The following is a 23,259-nucleotide window of genomic DNA, read 5'->3' as shown; positions in this document are numbered from 1 at the left end:
AAATGATTACCTGATGTTTAAAAGCACACAGTTAACAATGGGCTCAGGTCCACTTGAATTACCCCACCCCTTTATTAAAAACAGATTCTTTTCTCACACAATATAATCTGAAAACAGTTTCCCCTCCCTTATTCCTCCCCTTCCCCCTCTTCCATCAGGTCCCACCCCTTTTCTATCTCTCATTAGAAAAGAACAGGCTTCTAAGAGATAACAACAAAAACATGACAAAATAAAACATAGTAAGATAAAACAAAAAGCATCATGTTGAAGTTAGATAGTACAATAGAAAAGAAAAATAAAAGAGCCTCATACGAAAGCACAAGAATCAGAGACACACTCATTGACATGTTTGGGGGTCTCACAAAAGCACTCAAGGGAAATCTATACTGTATATGCAGATGACTTGGTACAGACCCATGTAAGCCCTGTGATTGCTGCTTCGGTCTTTGTGAATTCATAAGAACTTTGCTCAGTTATTTTAGAGGGTCTTGTTCTCCTGTTATCCTCTGTCCCCTCTGTCTCCATCACTCCTTATGGCCTCCTCTTCCATGGGGTTCCCTGAACTCTGAGAGGATGGATTTGATGGAGACATCTTGTTGAGAGCTGAGTGTTTCAAGGCCTCTCTCTCTCTCTCTCTCTCTCTCTCTCTCTCTCTCTCTCTCTCTCTCTCTCTGTCTCTCTCTCTCTCTGCATAATGTCTGGCTGTGTGTTTCTGTATTTGTTCCCATCTTCTGCAGGAGGACAATTCTCTGATGATGGTCAAATAAGACACTGATCTATGAGTATAGCAGAAATATCATTGAGAGATATTTTGTTATTTTTTCTTTTTATTTTAGAAACAACCTTATTTTACATATCAATGCCCCATTTCCTCACCCTCCCATGCCCCCACCCACTCCCCAAGGATAGTGAGGCCTTCCACAGGGGATCGTCGAAGTCTGTCACATCATTTGGGGAAGGGCCTAGGTCTTCTTCCATGTTTCTGGGCTGCAATAGTGTCCTTTCATAGGGAATGGGCTCCCAAAGTCCATTTGTGCACTAGGGATATACTCTGGCTCCACTGTTAGAGGTCCCATAGACTTCTCAAGACTCCTAGCTGGCAACCACATTCAGAAGGCTTGGTTCAGTCTAATACTGGTTCCCCGGCTTTACGACTGGGGTCCCTGTGCTCTCACTAGGTCAGGTTAACTGTTTCTGTGGGATTCTCCAGTATGGTCTTGGCTCCTTTGCTCATCCCTCCTCCCTTCTCTACAACTGGATTCTGGAAGTATGGCTCAGTGCTTGGCTATGGGTGCCTGCTTCTGCTTCAATCAGCAACTGGATGAAGGCTCTAGGATGGCAATTAAGGTAGTCATCAATCTCATTATAGGGGAAGGTCATCAAAGGCAACCTCTCTGCTACTGCCTAGATTCTTAGTTGAGGTTCTCTTTGTGGATCTCTTAACATTTCCCTATTGCCAGATTTCTCTTTAAATCTACACTGGCTCCTTCTATTAAGGTATCTCTTTTGTTGCTCTCTTCTTTTCCTCCCGTCTCAGTCTTCCTGATCCCACTTGTTCTCCACTCCTGTCCTCTTTTTCTTACCTCCCTCCCCCCATGTTCCCAATTTGCTCAGCGGTTCTTGTCCCTTTCTCCTTCTTTGAGGGACCATGTGTTTCTCTCTTAGGGTCCCCCTTGTTTCCTAGTTTCTCTGGTGGTGTAGATTGTAGGCTGGTAATCCTCTGCTCTATGTCTAGTATCCATATATGAGTGAGTACATACTATGCTTGTCTTTATGTGACTGTGTTACCTCACTCAGAATGGTTTCTTCTAGTTCCATCCATTTGCCTGTGAATTTCAGGATTTCATTTTTTTTTTATTCCCACTGAGTAATACTCCATTGTGTAAATGTACCACATTTTCTCTATCCATTTTTCGGTTGAGGGGCATCTAGAATGCTTCCAGGTTGTGGCTGTTAAAAACAACACTGCTATGAGAATCGTTGAACAAATGTCCTTGTTATATGAATGTGCATTCCTTGGGTATGTGCCCAAGAGTGGAATTGTAGGGGGACACACAAACCATGCCTTCTCAGGGATGGCTACAGGTGTACCTGGCCACGCCCCCTAAGGCATAGTCAGGGTGACATGAAGGAGGTTTAAGAGTGAGGAGACACACGAGGGAGCCCCTTCTTGTCCCTGCTTCATCAGCTTGCCTTGCTTACTTCATTTCCTGCCAGTTGGCTAGGTTGCTCTGTAAGTAAGGCATCTCCCTAATAAATATACCCTAATATCTTTACCTGGCTCCGTATTGGTATTCACCTTATAAGGAATTGCTGGATATTGAAGTAGACTGATTCCCATTTTCCTGAGAAACCAGCATACTGATTTCCAAAGTGGCTGTATGAGTTGGCTCTCCTGCCATCAATGGAGGAGTGTTCCCCTTTCTCCACATCCTCTCCAGCATAGACTGTCATCGGTGTTTTTGATTTTAGCCATTCTGGCTGGTGGTGTAAGATGGTATCTCAGAGTTGTTTTGATTTGCATTTCCCTGATGGCTAAGGTTTTGTTTGTTTGCTTGTTTTTAAGACTAGTATTTGGTTTTACCCTTGGTCTCTGGAATATTTAGGCTCTGGTTCTTGGTCACCCATGCAGTGTCAGGTATTGGTTCCATCTCATGGAGTGGGCCTTAAGTCAAATCAAACATCAGTTGGTTTCTTCCATAAGGTTTATGCCGCTATTGCAGGCAAGACAGATTCTAAATCAAAGGTTTTGTGGTTGTGTTGGACTTCAATTCTTAGCATGCAACTGAGAGAAATGTTTGCTTTAACTTTGAAATATTTGCTTGATTCAACCTCATATACTTATTTTGTTGGGTATTTGTTTAACTAATTATGAGACTAATGGGTTGTAGCTTACCTATTCTATAATTAAGTAATCATTTTATGTAAGAGGTTTATATTTTAAATGCATGTGTTTTTACATTTTTAGGTCAGAACTTATTAATTATTAATAAATTTATTCAAATGTAGATTAACATCCAAATGTCTATATCAACAAGCAGCTGTTATTCCAACAAAAAGTTTTATAAATTTAGTAGCTTTCTGGGCATTAAAAATACTCCCATGTTTACATGTCAGTTGAACTGCATTTATACACATGCTGTGATGGTTAATTTCATCATATATGATAACAGCTACAAGGCCAGTTGCTCAGCACTTCCATGAGAGGTTTTCTTGATTAAATTATTTAAAGTAGAAAGAGATACCCTAAACATGAGTGGCAACTTCCAATGGCATCTCAAATGAAAGGACATGGGAGAAGATACTTCATTCTCTTGTCCTTACTCTCACTGGCATGTTTATCTACCATGAAGCTCCTGCCTATTTCATTGATATTTGAGCCAGTTTCTTTTGGCTTCTGATGCAGACTGAAGATAAGCAGCTCTCTAGGAATTCTTCAGTCCTTCAGCACCTGACTGGATCTGTTGAGATATCCAGCTGCACATACTTTACGACTCATGAGGTTTGAGATAGCTAGAACTAACTTGGACCACCCAGATCATATCTACTCTAATCTAGCCAGTGTAATGCAGTCCCTTTTCATATACAGTCATTCTTTTCTGTCCCTCTAGAGAGCCCTGAGTAAAACACATGATTTCCTTCAATGTAGTTTTGGAAATGGAGTCTCACATAGCTCAGGATGGCCTTGAACTCATCATCTAGCCAAGGATGACCTTAGATTCTGATCCTCCTGCCTCCACCTTCTGAGTGATGAACTCACAGCTGTGTACCACCCTATCCTGTCATTGATGTGGTCCTGGGGTCCTGTCATTGATGCGATCTGAGGGCTTTATACATGCTGGGCAAGCACTCCCCCAACTAAATTTTATTCCCAGAATTGCCTGTGGTATTGTTAAATGATTAGATGCATTTTAATTTTTAAGTTCAATAAAAAGCACTTTGATCTGCAAAACAACCAACAAAAATGAGATAATTTGTCATAATATTTTAATGTTGCAAATTATGATTATGCTGTATATGTATATTTTTCATGTTATTGAAATGCATTTTGCTTCCTGCAAGCCTAACATTAGGCATAAAAATTCCCATAGAAGGCTGTACTGGTCAATGTGTCCCTAGAAGAAGGTGCTGTGTAGTTCAGAGGCAGCAAAGCATCATTAGATGTGGGGTTGCCATGGTAACTGCTTTCTCTTTTATAATTGAACAGCATAGTAAGTAGTCTTATAAAACCCACCAACCCATAACTTTCTGGTGCCCTGAGGCAACTTTAACTTAAGCACCTTCTCTTTGTCTGTAGATTTTTTGATCTAAGGGATTCAGGTATTTGACTGAACCTGTTTTATGAGTCTAATGTGCTTTGGAACTTAAATCCTTGGTTTGTTGACCACAGGTAATTTCCAAACCAGAGCTCAAGACAGTTGTAAAATCAAGGCAGGAATACACAATTTCTATTATAAGAAAACTTCTACACAGGGCTGTGTCTATGAAAGCACTAAATAAGAGCCCCATATTTGATCATCTGATTTCATCTGAATGTATGACCCTTCAGCCAGTGCAAAGAAATCATTCTAGAAATGCAGAAGTCAGGGACAGTGCCATTCTGAGATATACCCTGCACAGCAGGAACACATATTTTATTTGAATAAAATTTCTCCCTGGATCTAAGAGTCCTAATTTTTTTCCGAATGGAGGACACATGTTGTAAATATCCATGTCCTAGTGGAGAGATATTATATGGAGTCAATTCCATACCCCTTTCCATTTTCACAGACAAATTCTTTTGGTCTTTTGCTACTTATTTGTGTTTAAGCTGTTATTAAACCTCTTTATTAGACTTTTGATCAGAGCATACAACAAAAAATATGCTGATGCTCTGAAGATATCCAACTGTTAGGCTTGCAAGGGGACTTTGAAGTAACATAGAGACTATTCAGGCCACCTATTTTCTTTAGATTGCTCTATTTCAAAGTTTCCTTTTAAAACTTACTCCCTTGTATTATTGGTTGCTTTTCTCACCATTATAACAAAATTCCTGAGAAAATAAACTTACAAAAAGAAGAGCATCCTCATGGCTTGAGGGTACAATCCATCAAGCATGGAGGGATGATGGCAGGGGATGCTAAAGATTTGATGGCCAGGCTTTTTAAGGGTCACGTTGTATTCATAGCCAGGAAAGAGATAGCAATGGATTCTGCCACTTCACCTCTTTCCTTCCTCCTGTTTAGTCCAGGATCACAGCCCATGGGATGATACCACTCACATTCAGGGTGGGTCTTTCTCAGTATGCCTCTGTGGGAACACCTTTCCAGACATACCCAGAGGAGTGACGGTTAACTACTACATCCTCTACAGAAGCTATTCAGAAGTAATTTCCATAATCACTATAATCCCTTTATTACTGAGCCCCCTTGGAAAGCATCATGACAGTGTAACATCTAAGACTTGCTGATTCCCATAACCACAACTCACTGACTGTGGAAATAGTGCCCTGTTGAGAACTGACACTCTGGAGCCTCTGAAATCTATCCCTAAATTGAGCTCAAGACATCTCTGGTTCTGATCTGTTACATTAGCCCTTGAGTAATCTTCTTTTAATTGTCATCCCCTTTGGAGTCATGCTTATATTTAGTGATGCTATAAGAAAAATCACTATGGAACCACCATAAATCGCCGATAAAGTACGCATTGGAAGGTATGTAGCATAATGGTAATTGCAACACCCACTTGCATCTGTCTGCAGGAATGTAGCCTGATGTTCCCACATTCTTACTATGTGACCTTGAACTTGTTGTGCATCATCTTTATGTTTCAGCTTTCCCATGTGCAAAATGAAAATAGCCATAGGATGATAAATGTTAAGGGTAATATGCATATAAAGATCCTTAGAGCAAATGGTGAACATTGTTAGCTCTTAGGTGTATATTCAAGGAAGCCAGGGCCTTGACATAAAGATCACACAGAGGTGATCTCATGTAATTCAATCTTGTTTGTAATTCAAATAAAAAAGTAAAAAAAAAGTAAAAAAAAAAAAGATCACATAGAGAATATTCTCTCTGGTCATACTGTCTTGATCAATTAATTTATGCCAGCCACAGATATATTAAGAAGAGAGATTCAGATAGGCAGTGGTGGCAAAAACATTTAATCCCAGCACTTGTGAGGCAGAGATGAGGATCTCTGTGAGTTCGAGGCCAGCCTGATCTACAAAGTGAGTTCCAGGACAGCCAAGGCTGTTATGCAGAGAAACCATATCTTGAAAAAAAACCAAACCGAGGAGATTGAACATGTTTCCTCCATTTTACATCTGAATGCTTCAAGTACAACTTGTGTCTGGTATAGCAAGCATGTGTTACTCATCACATCAAACTGTCACCTCACCTTTGGTTCCCTTTCTGAATAACATGGCTATTTGGGGTGATACAGACCTCAGCTTGAGCCCTACAACCTTCACTCATCACTTGGTTACTCTTAATTATGCCCTTCAGTATCATTAACATTTCTCAAGCCCTTTGACAAAATGGGTCTAATATAGATACCTAACTAGTATGACTGCTTTGGGTAAAGTCCAGAGAGTCTAATGAGTCCTAGGAATCCAACATACTTTGACACTTTCATTATGCTTATTATCTTATTATATATGTTATCTGAAAAGCTTTGTTAATCTTTGTATTTTCATTACACTTTGATTGTGTATTATGTTCACACATGTGTGTGAGCACATGTACACAGGTACACACACATGTTATATTGTGTATGTGCTGTTTAGAAGACAACTTGCAGGAGTCGGGTCTTTCCTTCAACCACATGAAGCCTGAGGGGTTGAATTTAAGTCAGCAGGTTTGATAGCAAGCATCATTGAGACTACTCACCAAAGTTACTGAGTTACTCACTGAGCCATCTTGTTAGCCCTGTAATTTCTTTTTAATAAGGTGATGAATAAATAAAAATATTCTTAGTTCATCACCATGACAACAGTGTCTTCTCCACCAGGGCTTAGGACCTGAGAATTTTCTCACACTGGTATTCTGATCTTCTTGCTCAAATAGAAAAGAAGCCCCAAACTTCACTCACCTCACCCAGTAAGCTCTACAGACCCATCCATAACTGGACTATTGATCTATAAGCTAGAGATGTATGAGAATTTGTTCTACATAGTCAGTGCTTTAGCAGCTACAGATATCAAACAAAATTTCAGTACCTGAGAACTTGCCTGAAGCTTAAAGATTTGTATGTGTTGCCAAGAAGAGAAAACTGGCGTCTCTTTGTACCTTCCTTGCAGATGCTAACAGAAACAGTTCTATCCATCTCTCTCACCAACCTCCTGCCCAGATAGCTTCTTGGTGTTTGTGTTAACATCTAGAGCAGTGGTTCTCAACCTCCTTGAAGTTGCCACCCTTTAATACAGTTCCTCATGGTGTGGTAACCCCAATCATAGCATTATTTTCATTGCTACTTCATAACTAATTTAGCTACCACTGTGAGTCATAAGGTAAATATCTATCTTTTCAGATGGTCTTAGGTAACCCCTGTGAAAAGGTCATTTGACCTCCCTCCCAAAGTGGCTGTGACTCACAGGTTGAGAACCACTGCTTTAGAATAACCCTCAGCCTAGATTAAAGTCCCTGTTGTTTTTTTTAATTCTGTTAAGTTATTTCATACCTTTAAGGTTACCATATATAGCATAGAGATAATAACATTCTGAGGCAGCCCAAGAATGAAGTGAGTTCATGTATAAATACGTAAAGTGCTGTACCTTACTTATCAGAGCTACTTTGTCAGTGCAAATTTGACTCATTTCTCTTCCAGAGGTTTCAGATAGACTGTGGAATTAGTAACAAAATAGGTTAAAGATGTATTATCTTCTTCTTAGTCTTGTTTAGTCCAATAAACAGACTTCAGTACACAGCCTAAAGGGAGAGTCTTTAGTCCTCAAAGCAGTTAGATTCTTCCTTGTATCTTCTCAGAGGGTTTGGAGTGCTCGTGAATAAAATGAAGGGGTGGACAGAAGGAAGGGGGAATGGAGGTATTCATAGCAGGAGGGCACAAGAGCCAATTCATGTTCAGACAACATGATGCAGGTCTGATTTGGGTCAGCAACACATGACTGACACTGGACATGGGAGCTATCAGTCATTACAAAATGGCTGATACTGGATATTTTAAAGAACCCCAAATTAAACAGTGATATCATCCATTATGTAATTATTTTTGGCAAAATGCCACTTTGTGTGGGTCTGCATAAATATGACCATCAGGTCACAGGTGGCACTGTTTGCTTGAGCCCCCACCTACCACGGCCTGCCTGTGTGTATCATGCCAGTCTGTCTGCAGCCCATGGGCCTGGTGTCCGTCAGTGGCTGCCTGCCTAGTGGGCTGCTGAACAAAGCACGTATGTCTGCCCTCTTCCTTTTGGATTTTTCGGCAACTTCCTGGCCTCCCATCCCACCCTCCTTTCCTGGGATCAGAACATGACTTAGAAAGGGACAGGAAGTTGACTATTTCCTCAAGTTTGCTCAATGCAGCAAACTATCATATTCAGTATCTTCTGTTTCCCTTCAGCGTCACATGGCTGCCTAGGAGCTGTGACTCACAGTTACTGCTCCAACCTTTGGAGAGTAGTTCATTACACACCACTATCTCAGAGCAACTAAATCCACGGTTCAAAGCATAGTTTCCGCGAAATACTGACCATAGTTGCACCATGGCTAAGTCAGACACTACTAAGATGAAGCACTGTTTGTCAGTCCATCCTCCAAATTTGAGCACAAAATCTTGTCAATATTTGAAATGGTTTTGTTTTGCGTACCTAGATACCCTCTTTCTCTTTCCTTACCGAAGCCCTGTCTCCAGTTGTCTTGTGACACTAAGCTCTACTGACACGGGTTTCTTACTTTTCTCATTGATCTGTGAGCCCAGAAACCCCAGTGTAAAATTTAACACAAACTCAGACCTTGGACATTGTACATCATTGCTAAAAGAGAAGGTTCAAATGACAGATTAATTCTGCTTAAAAACCATAAGATGACAATTATCCTGTGATTTTTGAAGAGTTGTCACATGCCATGAGCTTTCTGACACTGCTTCAGTAAGCATCACAGAATTCTGATTTGTGCTGCCTCACATGCTATAAATATATGTGATTATTTCCACTTGTAACGTTTAGTGGCATGGGAAAGTGCTTGTCAGTATTTATAAGCTCCATGTATCTTTCACTATCAGACATGTTTGTTCGAGGACAGAAATTGATTTCATTAATAATAACCAAGAATATATTTGAATATGTCTGCATTTTAATAACAATGATTCATTTGTTTGGCTGCAAGGCTTAAGCTACTTTGTAAGATAACATCACTTAATTCCTTAGGAAAGTTATAATATTCCCCCATAAAGACAAAGACTCTCCGCATGCATTGTCTGTAACCTGAAGTCATAATGAAAATGTCTTGGTGGGATGAAAATAAGAGTGAAACCATGACATATCCAAAGCAATTTCCTCACTCTTCTGGGATTTGTAAGTGCAAAGAAATCCAAGTAGCCTGCACATTCATGTGATTCTTAAGAAAGAGAGATGTGTGTGTGGGATCTACTTATGTTCCAAGGAACTTCTGTTTCCCCCATGCTCTCCAAAGGCGGTTATCTCTCTCTATGTTATTATGGATGAAATTGGTTTAGAACATTAAAAAAGAAAATAACAGGATGGCTGTTCCATCCTTGAGCAAGGCAAATGATAAAACATGTTGGGAAGTTTTTCTGAAGTGTGTCTGATTACATACCTTTGAATTTTGCTGGAAAACATGTCACTCCATTCAGAACTCTGAATTAAGATGCACTATTTTTTTTTTTTGGCTCAAGGCTATTTTAAATTAGGCTAATAAATTGCTACTCTCTGCCTCGCGTGATAATGCATTACATTATCTACTGATGTACATGTATTGTTTGACTCTAATGGTGTGGAAATTAAATGTTAGACATGGGCCAGATGTTCCTATAGATGAATATGAAGTATGGTGCTGGCACAGGAGCGTCTCACTGGGACGGACAGGAAGAACGCAGTAGCCAACAACAGTAACAACCACTAGAAATGTCTTCCCGTATCCATCTGTAGCAGGAGCTTAGAGCACAAGGCTAGACAGCCTCCAAATGTCAGTAGTGTTTGCATCTGCTCAGGAGCAATGACTATTTTCCTAAAATAGAGAATGAAATAAAACTATGAATGTGAAACTACCTGGAGGGTATCTAGAGAGGGCAAATATTTGTCATCTGCATTTGACAGGCAGGCATCTTGGAGCGTCTCTCTGGGTTTTGCACCTCAGTGTGGCAGTGAGATTTCCACGGGTCATTCCTCTGTTCTGCATAGTTCACGGCAGGGTAGGGGGGATATGAGACTTTGGGGGAAGGGAAATGGCAAACAAATGGGCCTCATGGTGAATTTTAATGAAGATTCCCTGCTGGCTTTCACTCCATTGGAATAAAAAGGGAAAAGAGAAAGAAATGCATAATCCCTATCCAAGGCTAACTTACAAATGGGGCCATAATTCAAATAGTAGATATATGTCCCTGTCCCGGGAAGATGCTGAGGGTGGGCTGTGCTGTATGGTTACAGCTGCTGCTGCTGCTGCTGCGGTAGAAGCTACCTAGTACTAATACGCAGATAAACACTGACAGTCTACAGGGAAGGAGAGGAAGAGAGGATGGTATCACATCACCACAGTGATAAAGGCCCTTTGCAGAGCTATTCTGGGATAGGTAGTGAACTTGCAGAGACTTTGAGGTGGGTCTACTTCCCCTGTGGATAGAGAGGTAAAGAAGGAGGGGGCTGGTAAGCCTGCACTGTTTGTAAGGTGCTTCTTGTGCAAGCATTAGGACCACTCTCTAAAACAGCCACATGAAGCTGGGCATGTTGGTACATCCCTGTAACCCTAGTGTTGGGGAGATAGGGACAGGGGCATCTCTGGGGCTTGCTGTTCAGACAGTCCATGTGAAGGTGAGGCACAGTCAAAGTCCCTGTGTCAAAATAAATATGGTAAAGAGCTCTAGACTAAGATATTAGACGTCAATCTCTCTGGCTTCCACTAACATGAAACACTATGTGTGCACACCTGTACACACTCAAGAACATGTGCACATTATACAACACACACACACACACACACACACACACACACACACACACACACACACACGGGGGGGGGGGAAGCACACAGATGGAGAGTGAAGAAGGAAACCTGCCAGCAGGTTCAATCATATAAGAAGAGTTGCAGAGAGAAAGCAGTGTAAACCGAGAAAGCCTGGGCCCCTGTCTTAAACGCATTTAAATGCCTTGCTGAAGACCAAGAGATATAAGATAAAGAAAGAGAAGACTGTACCCTTCAAGAATTATTTCAGCTTGAATGTTGCTGTCAGTCTTCCTCTCCTGTATGGATATGAAGGTTTCTTTGTGTTACATCAAAGGTTGTATGTGTTTCTCCTCATCAACAATAGTTCATTTCTGATCCATGGGAATTCATTTCTTCTTGCCTTCAGTTAACATCCTTTCTGAGTTTTAGCCCAATAAACTTGATTTCCATGAGTGCCCAAATTTCAATCTTGACTTTGCTTACTTTCTTACTGTTTAAAAAGTATGCTATTTTTGAAAAGGCATTTGAAACCCCTTTCTTATTCCTCATAAATGTAGATATTGATTTTTCCTCTTGTGTGAATTATGTACCCATACAAATATCTTACCTTCCCATCCCTACCTCAAGTTATTATCTTCACAATTTCAAATACTATTAACTACATTCTGGACATGCTAGTATAAACCTGATCCATGCACGGGAGGCTGGGACTGGAACACTGAGAGTTCAAGTACAGCCTGGCATACATCATGAGTTTGAGGCTAATGTGAGCTACATAATGAGAAAAATTAATGTTTAAAGATGAGATTGGGTATATTCAGGATGATGAGGTTGCAGACAACGTTAAAAAATTAAAGAGTCTCACATAGATTATACTGGCCTCAAATTCAAAACCCAGCCAGGAATGGCACTCACTTTTTCTTCCTTCCCCATCCTCAAGTGCTCAGATTACAAGCATACACCACCATTCCTGATTCATGTGACAGTAGGGATCAAACCCAGGGTGTGACACACATGTAAGCAAGAGTCTACCAATTGAGCAACATCTACAACACAAGGAAGAAAAGAATTGAATATTTAACATAATGTCAGTGTTTGTTTGTTCCAAGAAAATTAAATTTGTGCCTTCATGCCTCCCAGGACCAGCAAGGTGCATGAGACTAGAACCTGAACTTTGAATAAAACTACTTTGATGACCCTTGGCTCTGAGGGATTTCCTTTCTGATAATTAATTCCAATCAATTCCTATGGTCCTCAAAACATAATTTGGAAAAACCCCTTTGCTAGATGATGTAACTGTATTTTTATGATTGACAAGTTCCATGATTATTTTACCAAATTAAAAACTTGAAAACATCTTAGGCCCAGAAGGTGTTCCTCCTGATTGGTTATAACCTCACGGGCCACTCATATTCAGTGTGGGCACAATAAGCAGATGGTATATCCATAGTAAAAGGAAAGAGGAGGCCACCTGCACGCTTACTGTCTCCACAGGTCCCCTCAATCTATACAATACCACAGGTATCTTCTGAAGCTGGAGGTTGAAACCATAACTGGCTTATTCCTCAAGACTTGTATTTTCTCTGAGGTCCTGAAGGAGAAGATGACTATGGCCAGATGAGATGTAACTCTGAATAATACACACACACACACACACACACACACACACACACACACACACACACACACACTGCTGCATAGCTAGAATGGCGTATGGGGAAAGAATCTGAGTTGGTGAGTGAGGCATGGCATGAAATCCCATCCTGATCACCTACTAGCTGTGTGGTTAGACTGTTTATACTGCCTCAGCTTTCTTACCCCTACACTGTAGTGAGTGGCTATAGCATTTGTTTCACAGGATTGCTGTGGATTATTAAATGAGGCGGTATGTATGTACATAGTGTAAGGCACACACTTGATTTCTGCCATCTGGTTAGTGCCACCTTGGTAGTCGGAATTGCAATAGTAGACACCCAAAAAGGAATTATACTGAAGGATCAATTAGACACCATGGCTATTTGCCACAGTTGGCTACCACAGACTAAAACACTAAGTATTGTATTCCTTCTTGTGGCATGTTTCCATGACCCCTGTGTTCTTGACCCTGCAGGTTTTAGTGGGGTATCTGTTCATTAATTATATTATTTTGGAATTAGTTGAAAGAGATTCATATACTTGGAAAACAGTTTACATTTTTCAATCGCACTGTATCTTACCAGTACCTATCTATCCATCTTATGTCTATCTATCTATCTATCTATCTATCTATCTATCTATCTATCTATCACTTAAATTAATAATACTAATTAGTAATGCATTCTCATGATTAGAAGTGCCCCAAAATGTGAACAGTTTTTTAAATCCCACAGTCTTGATAGGTAGCAGACATATAATTTTAGACAGAGATTAAGAACAGTGTTGATACAGTCATGTGGCTGCTGCAATAAAAATGTATGTACAACATTGACTTTGAGTGTGTGCCCATCCACCAAAAGCTTGGTTGTGTGTTGGGAGTGCAGTCAAAGTGGGAAGGCTGATACTTCTGGTGGCTTTCAATGAGAATTTTACTCCTATAGAATTGACTGTGTAGTGACAAAATAATATTTGTTCAGAAATTTCAAACCTTGGGGTTTCAATTCCTATCAACCCCGAATACAAGCCCACACTGTGAGTACAATACTGCTTTGCTTTGAGGAGTTTAGAATAACAAGCAAGCACACACTTCTCTAACTTAAAATAATCACTTCCATTTTTGGCTATGCTGTACGTGATTTCATGTTGATGATGCCAAAGGGCATTGCCTAACCAGTTGCCATGGCATTTGCATTATTGTATTTTACAGTGAAATGTATTCATTCAAATATTAAACTAGGGGCTGGAGAGATAGTTTGGTGGACAAGAACGCCTGCTACTCAATCATGAGGATGGGAGGTTAGATTCTAGCATCCCCTTCACAAGCTGGACATCCTTCACACACTTGTAATCTCGACTCTGAGTGCGGACAAATCAAAGAGGGTCACTAGGGCTTGTGACCAGCTAGTCCATAAAAAGGTGAGCCCCAGGCTCAGGGAGAGACCCTGTATCAAAGGAGTAGGTATAAAATGATAGAGGAGAATTCTCGATGGCATTTTCTGACCTCTGCATGTTCAGAGACGTGTACACACATGTGTATAAAAATTCCAAAGACACAGACAGACAGACAGACAGACAGACAGACAGACAGACAGACAACTAACTAACTAACTAAATAAATAAATAAATGGTCTTTTCAGAAAACATGGGTGGGCATTAAATCATGAAGTATACACCATGGGGATAAACGTCGGTTAAGAGTGCATGTACAAACAAGTCAACGAGGCAATCGTCCAGTGACGACTTTTTAACATGGAAACAGTTGATGGGGCCCTGACAATAGAGTAAAACAGTATTGAGTTTCTGTACCATATCACTTCATTGTTTAGCTTTTATGTAACTTAGGACATGATCTCCTATAAACATTTAAGAATATACAATGTGGCTGGGTGGTGGTAGTACACACCTTTAATCCCAGCACTCTGGAGGCAGAGTCAGGTGGAGCTCTGTACATTCATGGTCAGCCTGGTCTACAGTGTGAGTTTCAGGACAGCCAGGACTGTTTTGCAGAGAAACCCTGTCTAGAAAAACCAAAAATGAAAAGGAATATACAAAGTGTACAGCTGACCATCTGAAGTCACGGGCTCAGCATTTGTACCTCCAAGCAACTGCAAGTTAATGATACTTGAACAACTTTGTGTCTGTACTCAACATGTTCTTGCCATTATTGCCTAGATAATATAATGCAATCGCACTTCCTAAATAATGAAGTGTAGCAACTATCAACAAAATATCTACATTGTATAAGGCGTTTCTAACATAGCAATTCAATAAAATAAGGAGTTATAAGTAACCTAGAGATAATTTAAGGTACATGAGAGAATGCGCATAGGTTACATGCAAACACCATACCAATGTATACAAACAACTTGACCATACTCAGATTATTGTATCTGCATATGTCTTAGAATCAATCTCCTAGGGACACTTGGAAATAATGGAAGAGAGTAGATTCCTTCCACTTCACCCCCACACCTTTGAAGTCTTCCCAATACAGCTATCATCTCCAGAAGGAGCTAATATTGTAGAGTTCAAGTCCCTATGCATTTTCACAATTAGTATGCCCTTAGAAATTATGTATCTTTATATAGATAGCTATGCTTTATTTAATAATTTTCTTAACTGCCTATACCTGAATGAATTTTTTTAGTCACATATTTTTTTCAGTCATAAAGAATTAACCAACCCATGAGACATAATTCAAGGACCATAAATTTTATCCCTACAATATACAACTCAGTTGTTTTCCATGTATCAACAGTGTTCTTTTGCCATTGGCAATACTAATTACTGAACATTTTCACCCCTCAAACTCTTATTCATTAGTAATTACTTTCCAATGTCTTCTTCCCCTAGCCCATAACAAATAGCAATCCAATTGCATAAATTGTCTTTTCTTGGCATTTTATATGATTAGTGCCTGTGACCATATATGCATGCTTTTTCTCACAAGACACAATGTTTTTCAAGTTGGCCCATGTTGAGACAGATAACAATTCTTGATTCTAATAATTTAAGATTGAATATTCCAATGTTTGGATAGATCAAATTTTTACTTATTCATTTATCAACCAATAGATATTAGGGTGGTTTTCATGTCTCATAAATATTTTGAATAGTCAAGTGTGGGTGTTTGTGCAAATGTGGATTTTAGAAACTGCAAAACTCTTCAGTGTTTGGTGCACCACTTTATATACACATTATCCATCCACGATACAACCAAACATCACACAGATACTTCTGGCTAGAGCCATTCTACCAGTGGGATGCACTGGTACTTACATTGGTTTGGCTCAGACTTCCCTAATGACTAATGGTGCTGAAACTTTTCATGCACTCACAGTGATTTGTGAATCTCTATTGAAGACCTGTCTTCAATATATATATATATATATATATATAATATATATATATATATATATACTCAAATTCATAACCAGAGATTATGAAGACTTATTTCTATTTTTATATTCATTTTATAGTCTTTGGCTATTTCAATGTGGGGGGTTGTGACAGGGTTTCTCTGTATCTTTGGGTTCTGAACTTGCTCTGTAGGCCAGGCTGGCCTCAGACTCACAGAGATTTGCCTGCCTCTGCCTTTGGAGTTCTGGGATTAAAGGTGTGTATCCCTCCTACCTGGATATTTTGATTTTTTAAAATTTATTCTGCTATGAGATAATTTTTTAAAATCAATTTATCAAATTTAAAACATCAGTCAACTAGAATTTTGATAAGGATTATTTTAACTATGTAGATCAATTTAAGGAATAGTGATTTAATTAATTTAGTTTCATTTTTTTCTAGGTCAACAGTTTTAGCCTTTGGGGAATTTGTCCCTTTCATCCCACCTAATCTGTTGGTATATAGTGAGTTAGGCATATTGGCACACCCCATTATTCTAAGGTTCTCAATGGTGCTATATACCTTGATTGTTTCATTCTCCATAGATTTCTCCCAGTCTTCTATAACATGAGAAACATTTGCAAGCAAAACTAGACAGGTACTGCTTATTTTAGCATTTTTCTTTTAGGTGAACAATTTACTTTGAGTCTTATTTTGTCTTTCTCTTATTATGTATCTGAAATAAAAACTCTTCTGTGTTCTAGGTTATTTTAATGTCCCAGGATATTACATTTGATGGGTTGATAACTGTATCATTTTCAAGTCCTGTGGAGGAGGCAACATTAGTGCTTCTCAGACTGCTTGCACTGTCTCTTTTCTGAACATAGCTTCTGCAGCCCTGTTCTACCAAATGGGCTGCAAAGACAAGGCATGCAATTTTGAAGCCAATGAAAAAGAGAAGAGCAACAATGAGGCCTATAGCTTCTCTCTTCCTTTGTGTTGATGACTTCTGGGATACTGAGGAAGATGAGAGAATTATCATGGAAGTCTTCTGGCCTTGCAGGGATGACATGAGAAAGGGTTCCATGAAAGACTTCCTGATCTAACACACTCCAGCACTAAGATTCTGGCTCTGTTTGTTGTTTTAGCAGGACATACACGTATTGATGCAAAAGACTATGTGTTTATGCCTCCAAACCTCATCAGCCTTCTTCCATTGCGTTTTGTGCTTCAGTCTTTGCTTACACAGTAGTCTCCTTCCTCCACACAGCATCACAGTGGCAAACAAACGAAATGATGGCTAAACGACAGACACAAAATGTAACAAGATCGGTGAAAAGGGAACCCATATTCCCAGGAAGAAGAAAAGGGATAAATGCAAATCCCAGTATCTTGGGGGTGGGGGTGGGGGCTTCAGGAGTCCCTGAAGCTGGTCTTCTTTGTCCCCACTCACATTCATGGAGACTTTCTGTAGCTTCTTGCTCTTCCAGTGCCATTCTATAGAGTTGTAATAAGAAGTTCAGAAGATTAATTTTTCAAAATAATTTTGAAGCAATGCCATGACAATCTTACACGATGATGAATATCACTGGAACTAAATTCAACTACACTGGAAATTGAGTGTTTTAAAATTTAAAAATTTAAGCTGGTGATTTTGAGTTGATATGACTTTAATGAAAGTGTTTTCTATTTCATGTAAAATAAAAATCATTACTCTTCTCTGACATATATTGGGAGAAACTTAAAGCAAAATAATGGGAAGTGAAATAAATAGATGAGCGAAGACAAAAGAATTTCACAATTGAATGCTGATATACATACTATCGTTTTTAAAGACTTAATTTATCTACAGGTATGTGTGTCTGTGTGAATATACTCCCTGTGGCTTTGGGTGACTGTGGAGGCTAGGACAAGGGATCAGATCCATAGAGCCTGACTTACAGGCAGCAATAAACCACCCGATGTGCCTGCCAGGAACAGCATGGGGGTCCCCTGGAAGATAAGCAAGCCCCCTAAGCTGACAAATCTCACCAGGCCCTACAAATACTTAAGAAAAGCTATTTTAGAGATTTGTTTATTTTTAATTATGTGTATATGTGTGTAAGAATGTGCATCTGGCTGTGGGAACCCAAAGAATCCAGGAAAGGGCATGAGATCCTCTAGAGCTGGAGTTACACGTGATTGTGAGCCACCCAACCCAGGTGCTGGAACCCCAACACTAACTGCTGAGCCATCTCTCTAACCCTACTAGATGCTGGATACAGCTTTTTCTAAATAATTCAATATGAATTTACTAAGGGGGAAAAAGCAAGCATGATGAAAGAGCTGAAGAACGTCATTTGCTTAGTCATATGATGAAAAGATACTAAAGGATCACTCAAAGTTTAAAGGAAAACTAACTCAGCAATAAGTTATAGGCAGTAAGAAAGCATTTTCAATTCAAGTTTTAACTTCGCTCACCATTAATTATCATATATGAAAAATAGTAACTTTATTCCTGTTCTGAGTTTGTTGCTCTGATGAAACTTAATTTGTGGTGGTTTTTAATGTATCTGTCTTATTTTTTAATAGCAATCACCCCAATTGTTTTATCTTAGGGTGCCATTTAAGTGATACACTTGGGTCTTTGTTTGATTACTCTTTCTCATTTTCTTTTGTATTTGACTTATTTATTTCTGTGTGTGCATGTGTGTGTGTGTACATGTGTATGTGGGGTGCTTGGGCCTACATGTATATGGAGGCCAGAGAGTGTCCTGTCTCTCAGAACTGGAGTTACAGGAATTTGGGGAACGCCTGCCTTGTGAGTACTGGTATCCAAACTCCGGTCTTCTTGATGACACAGTAAGAGTCTTAAGCACTGAACCATCTCTTCAGCCTTCAGTTCCTAAGTACCTGCAATCATTATTATGATTCATCTCTTCACTCATTTCCCTTTTCTTTCTTTCTTTCTTTCTTTCTTTCTTTCTTTCTTTCTTTCTTTCTTTCTTTCTTTCTTTCTTCTTCTTCTTCTTCTTCTTCTTCTTCTTTTTTTTTTTTTTTGGTTTTTCTAGACAGGGTTTCTCTGTGTAGCTTTGGAGCCTATCCTGGCACTCCCTCTGGAGACCAGGCTGGCCTCGAACTCAGAGATCCTCCTGCCTCTGCCTCCCAAGTGCTGGGATTAAAGGCGTGTGCCACCAACGCCCGGCTTCCCTTATCTTTCAAAGTTTCTTTTAATTAAAGTTTAATACTATCACTTTTTTAAAAATAAATGATAAAAATACAAACTTCAAGTTTCTTTCATTCACTGTAAGGTAATTTTCCTTTCCTACATCTCTGACTATTTTCTGTGCTTCTTTTAAAATTTGTGGAGGATGGATTATAGTTTCCATATCTATCATCTTGCTAAGTATTATAAGCTTATTGCCTCTATTTTTATCTACTCTAATTAAATAAAGCTACCCCAGCCCCTCGCAGTTTGGTTTCTTGTTGCCTCTAGCTTGTTCCATTTATGCTTATGTATTATATATTGGTCCCTTTCTCAACAAATTTCTTTTCTTCTCATTCTGATCTTTTATTATAACACTGTAATTTCTTTGTTTTACTGGATAGATGTCCTTGTTGGATTAATCCATCACTTCAAAGCACTAATACAGAATCCACTTTGGTTTCTTGTGTTGTTCATTCCTTTGACTTGAATTATTTGTGTTATCTTTTAAGAAAAGCAGTGCCTTTCTCTACTTCATTTTTTGATTTGGGGATATAATATATTTTAACAGCTCTCGAACTGTTTCTTATTTTCTCCTGCCTTACATCTGATCTTGGTTTTACTCTGAGATGGAATAAGTGGGCTCTTGAGTTCATTCTCATCTTATCTGTGATCATTTGTCTTCTTGTGGATTATTAGGACCCGTGAGTAGGGTGTATGCGAGAGAGACACAGCTGGGGCTGATTGTAGTCTCTGCTGAGGTCCTTGAGTCTCACAAGATTCCTTCATTTGATTCCATTTTACCAGGAGTGGCATGAATTCAACTCTTCTAGGCTTTGGCCAACTCTTCTGACTTCGCAGTATGTGCTGCAACAGGGACCCTTCCTACCTTATCAAGGCCCAAATGTAGTTCATAGATAATTTAATGCTTTGTATTGATTTCCCAAGAATCTCAATTCATCTCTTCATCACTCTCCATATTAGACTGCAGTAGCCCCCCTGCCCTTTCTCTGTAGTTTCACTTTCCATAGATTCCATTATTGGAGGTCAACTGACTTGAAATGGTAAATGGAAAATTCCAGAAATAATTCATGCCTTTTAATTGTGCATGATTCTATGTGGATTGACAGACTTTCCTGTCTTCACTACCCATGTTGTAACTCATCCTTTTGTCCAGTGGCTCGATGATGTGTGTGCTGTCTCTCAGTAGCTGTGCTAACTGCAAGGGTGACTCGCAGTATTCCCACACTTGTGTCCAGTATTCCTTATTTGACTTAATTTTATTAGACTGAAAAATAAACATAGCTACATTATCTGTCCAACTGGCCAAAGTGATATGTAGGCCTACTTTCTATAAGGAAGAAGTCTTAACTTGAAGAAATAATAAAAATGTGTCAAAACTTAAGAGTGGAAAATGTGAACTGGAAGCATGCTCTGATTTGCAGAAATAATTGAACCAAAAAAACCCATTGAGTCTAGACAATGACTTATTAATTCCTATCATACCACATTCATAAAATAAACTTTATCATAAGAATATTACAGTGTATGGAAAATATGAACACATATATAGATACATACTGGTGTGTGTGTGTGTGTGTGTGTGTTGTTGTTGTTGTTGTTGTTGTTGTTCAAGATCCAGTATCAGCTGTAGCTACAGCTACAAATGTCTACTCAGTGTGGAACATATCTTCCAATAACAAAGGGGACAACTATAGTCAGGGATATTCTTAGGATTTGTGCATCTTATTTATCCTTAGTGTCACTTCTGAAGGTGGAAGCAAGATTGGACATCCTGTCACCTTGGCCATTATACCACAATCTTCTGTTACTTCACTGGTAATTGCTTTTGGAAGTTTTCTCTTGCCTCTTAATGTTTTCTGCCGCTGGAAGGTCTTTTGTCTTCTGGTGGAGAGTGAGGCTGTCACAGAACTTTGTGGCATCACCAGCTCTCAGACAGAAAGTTACTTTCAAACATATGTGTGAACTATTCATATTAAGACAATGATAAAACTACTGCTGAATTAAAAACAAACACACTTATGAAATGCATCCAGTGTTTGGAGCTATAGAATCCTAAAGTTCATCACTGTTATACAAATGTAGGCAGCAAAGAGGACCTTGTGCTCACAGATAAGCACTAGGAAAAACAGCAATGCTAAACACACAGGGTCGTCTCTTCAAAGAGAGAAATGTATAATTTATTTTCTTTCAGGAAGGCTGGGAGCTGACATGGTTAATAGCCTTTGCACTCTATCTGTGTGGCTGAGATCACACCATATCCTCCCCAAGACCCTTATTGTGAACTTGTCAATCTATAGAACCTATATTTATGGAAGATGTCACATGCAGTCAATCTATAGAGCTCAACTGTATGGGAGATGTCACATGTACTTTATAAAGAATTTTGATGTGGCTATGTCTTAAGCTTTATTGTGCACACAGAATTGAGTTAATTGTCACCAGGAAATTTTGTCACCAAATTATGCTGTGCTTTGAACATGCCTAAAATAAACTGCCCAGTGTCAGACTCTCAAAGTTTGAACCAACATTGACTACCAAGTCAAGGTGAAGCATGACTTCCTTCTTGCCTCTTGCAGATCAACACTCTGCTGGCCAAGGAGTTTGCAAAGATCCCTCACCCACAAAGACCCCAATCTAGTGGTTTACAAGGTTTAAAGGAACAAGTGACTAGAGACAGAATAATAAAGATGTGTAAATATCTGAAATATTCTACAGATTGTACTAAGTATTTTCAATAGCAAACTACAAATAAAATATAGAATAACTGGAATAACAGGAGAGGTAGAATATCCAATTAAAGAGTATCAGAAGGCACAAGGGAGAACACGAAAGTGAATAGAGTCCAAAGACAGAGAATGTAAAAGCACATTTAAAATAAAGGGAGAAGCACAGGGCACAAGGGTTGAATGGCTTAAATGATGTTGCAAGCAAACCAGTCATAAATTAAGCACATGATTTCAGACAGGAAATGGACTGTGGATGCTGCAAAGGATACAAAGTGCCATAGTAAATTACTCACATCAGATAATGGGTAACATAAGAGTATTAAAATATGGCAAAGAAGCACAGGTCTATCAGCCCAGCACTCAGGAGGCTGAGGCAAAAGGACATGAGTTCAAGGCCAACTTCACAGTGAGAATTTACTCTGAAGCAAGAGCATGCTGTGAACAGGGCAGCAAAAGTACATGTAAACTGGCAGTGTGGAGGGGGCAAATTCTGGGACAGTGGAGGCATGCCATACAGGTTGTAAGACACTTGGACTTTTTATCTAAGTTGGCCAAATATGTGTCTTCAGATATGTGAGATTAAGGCATTTGGCCCATTTGCGTCCACTAAATAAGCTGTAATGTAAGAATGGTGAATTTAGTTTCTGATATCTATGCAAACTTTCAAATACCACAGGGGTGTGAATTACAAGGAGGAAAACATGGGGAATTTGGAGTCAATTTACTATGTAGTAATTATTTTGGCAAAAATACATTGATTGGAGTGTTTACAGAAAAGAAATGTATGCAAAGGGATTTGCCAAGGTGGGATGAAGAAATAGGAGAGATTACATTCCAAGGTGAGTCCAAGTTCTGACTTGTGCTATTAAAAGAATAGATAGCTTTTGGAAGAAGAGTAAAAACTCAAGCTAAGGGTCTGCTTTAGATAGTGGGATGATTAGATCAACATACAGTATTGAAAGGTGTGAGGGTACATATAGTATGAAAAGTTGGCAGTGAGAAATACAAGTCTGGGGTTTCAAAAGGCAAACATGAGAAATTTAGAGCTCAACTTTGTGGAAGTGAGTCATGAACTACAGGGTGAACTATGGATTGAAGTAAGTCTTGTCAAATAATATATTGGTACTCTAAAACCCCAATACATATGATAGTATTTGGAGAGGGAGTCTTGGGAGGTAACTAGGCTTAGATGTGTTTACGAGGGTGGGTAACATTAGAAGACCAAATTAAAACT

This window comes from Cricetulus griseus, chromosome 3, assembly GCF_003668045.3.
Source record: "Cricetulus griseus strain 17A/GY chromosome 3, alternate assembly CriGri-PICRH-1.0, whole genome shotgun sequence".
Classification (NCBI taxonomy): domain Eukaryota; kingdom Metazoa; phylum Chordata; class Mammalia; order Rodentia; family Cricetidae; genus Cricetulus; species Cricetulus griseus.
This window is presented reverse-complemented; position numbering follows the sequence as displayed.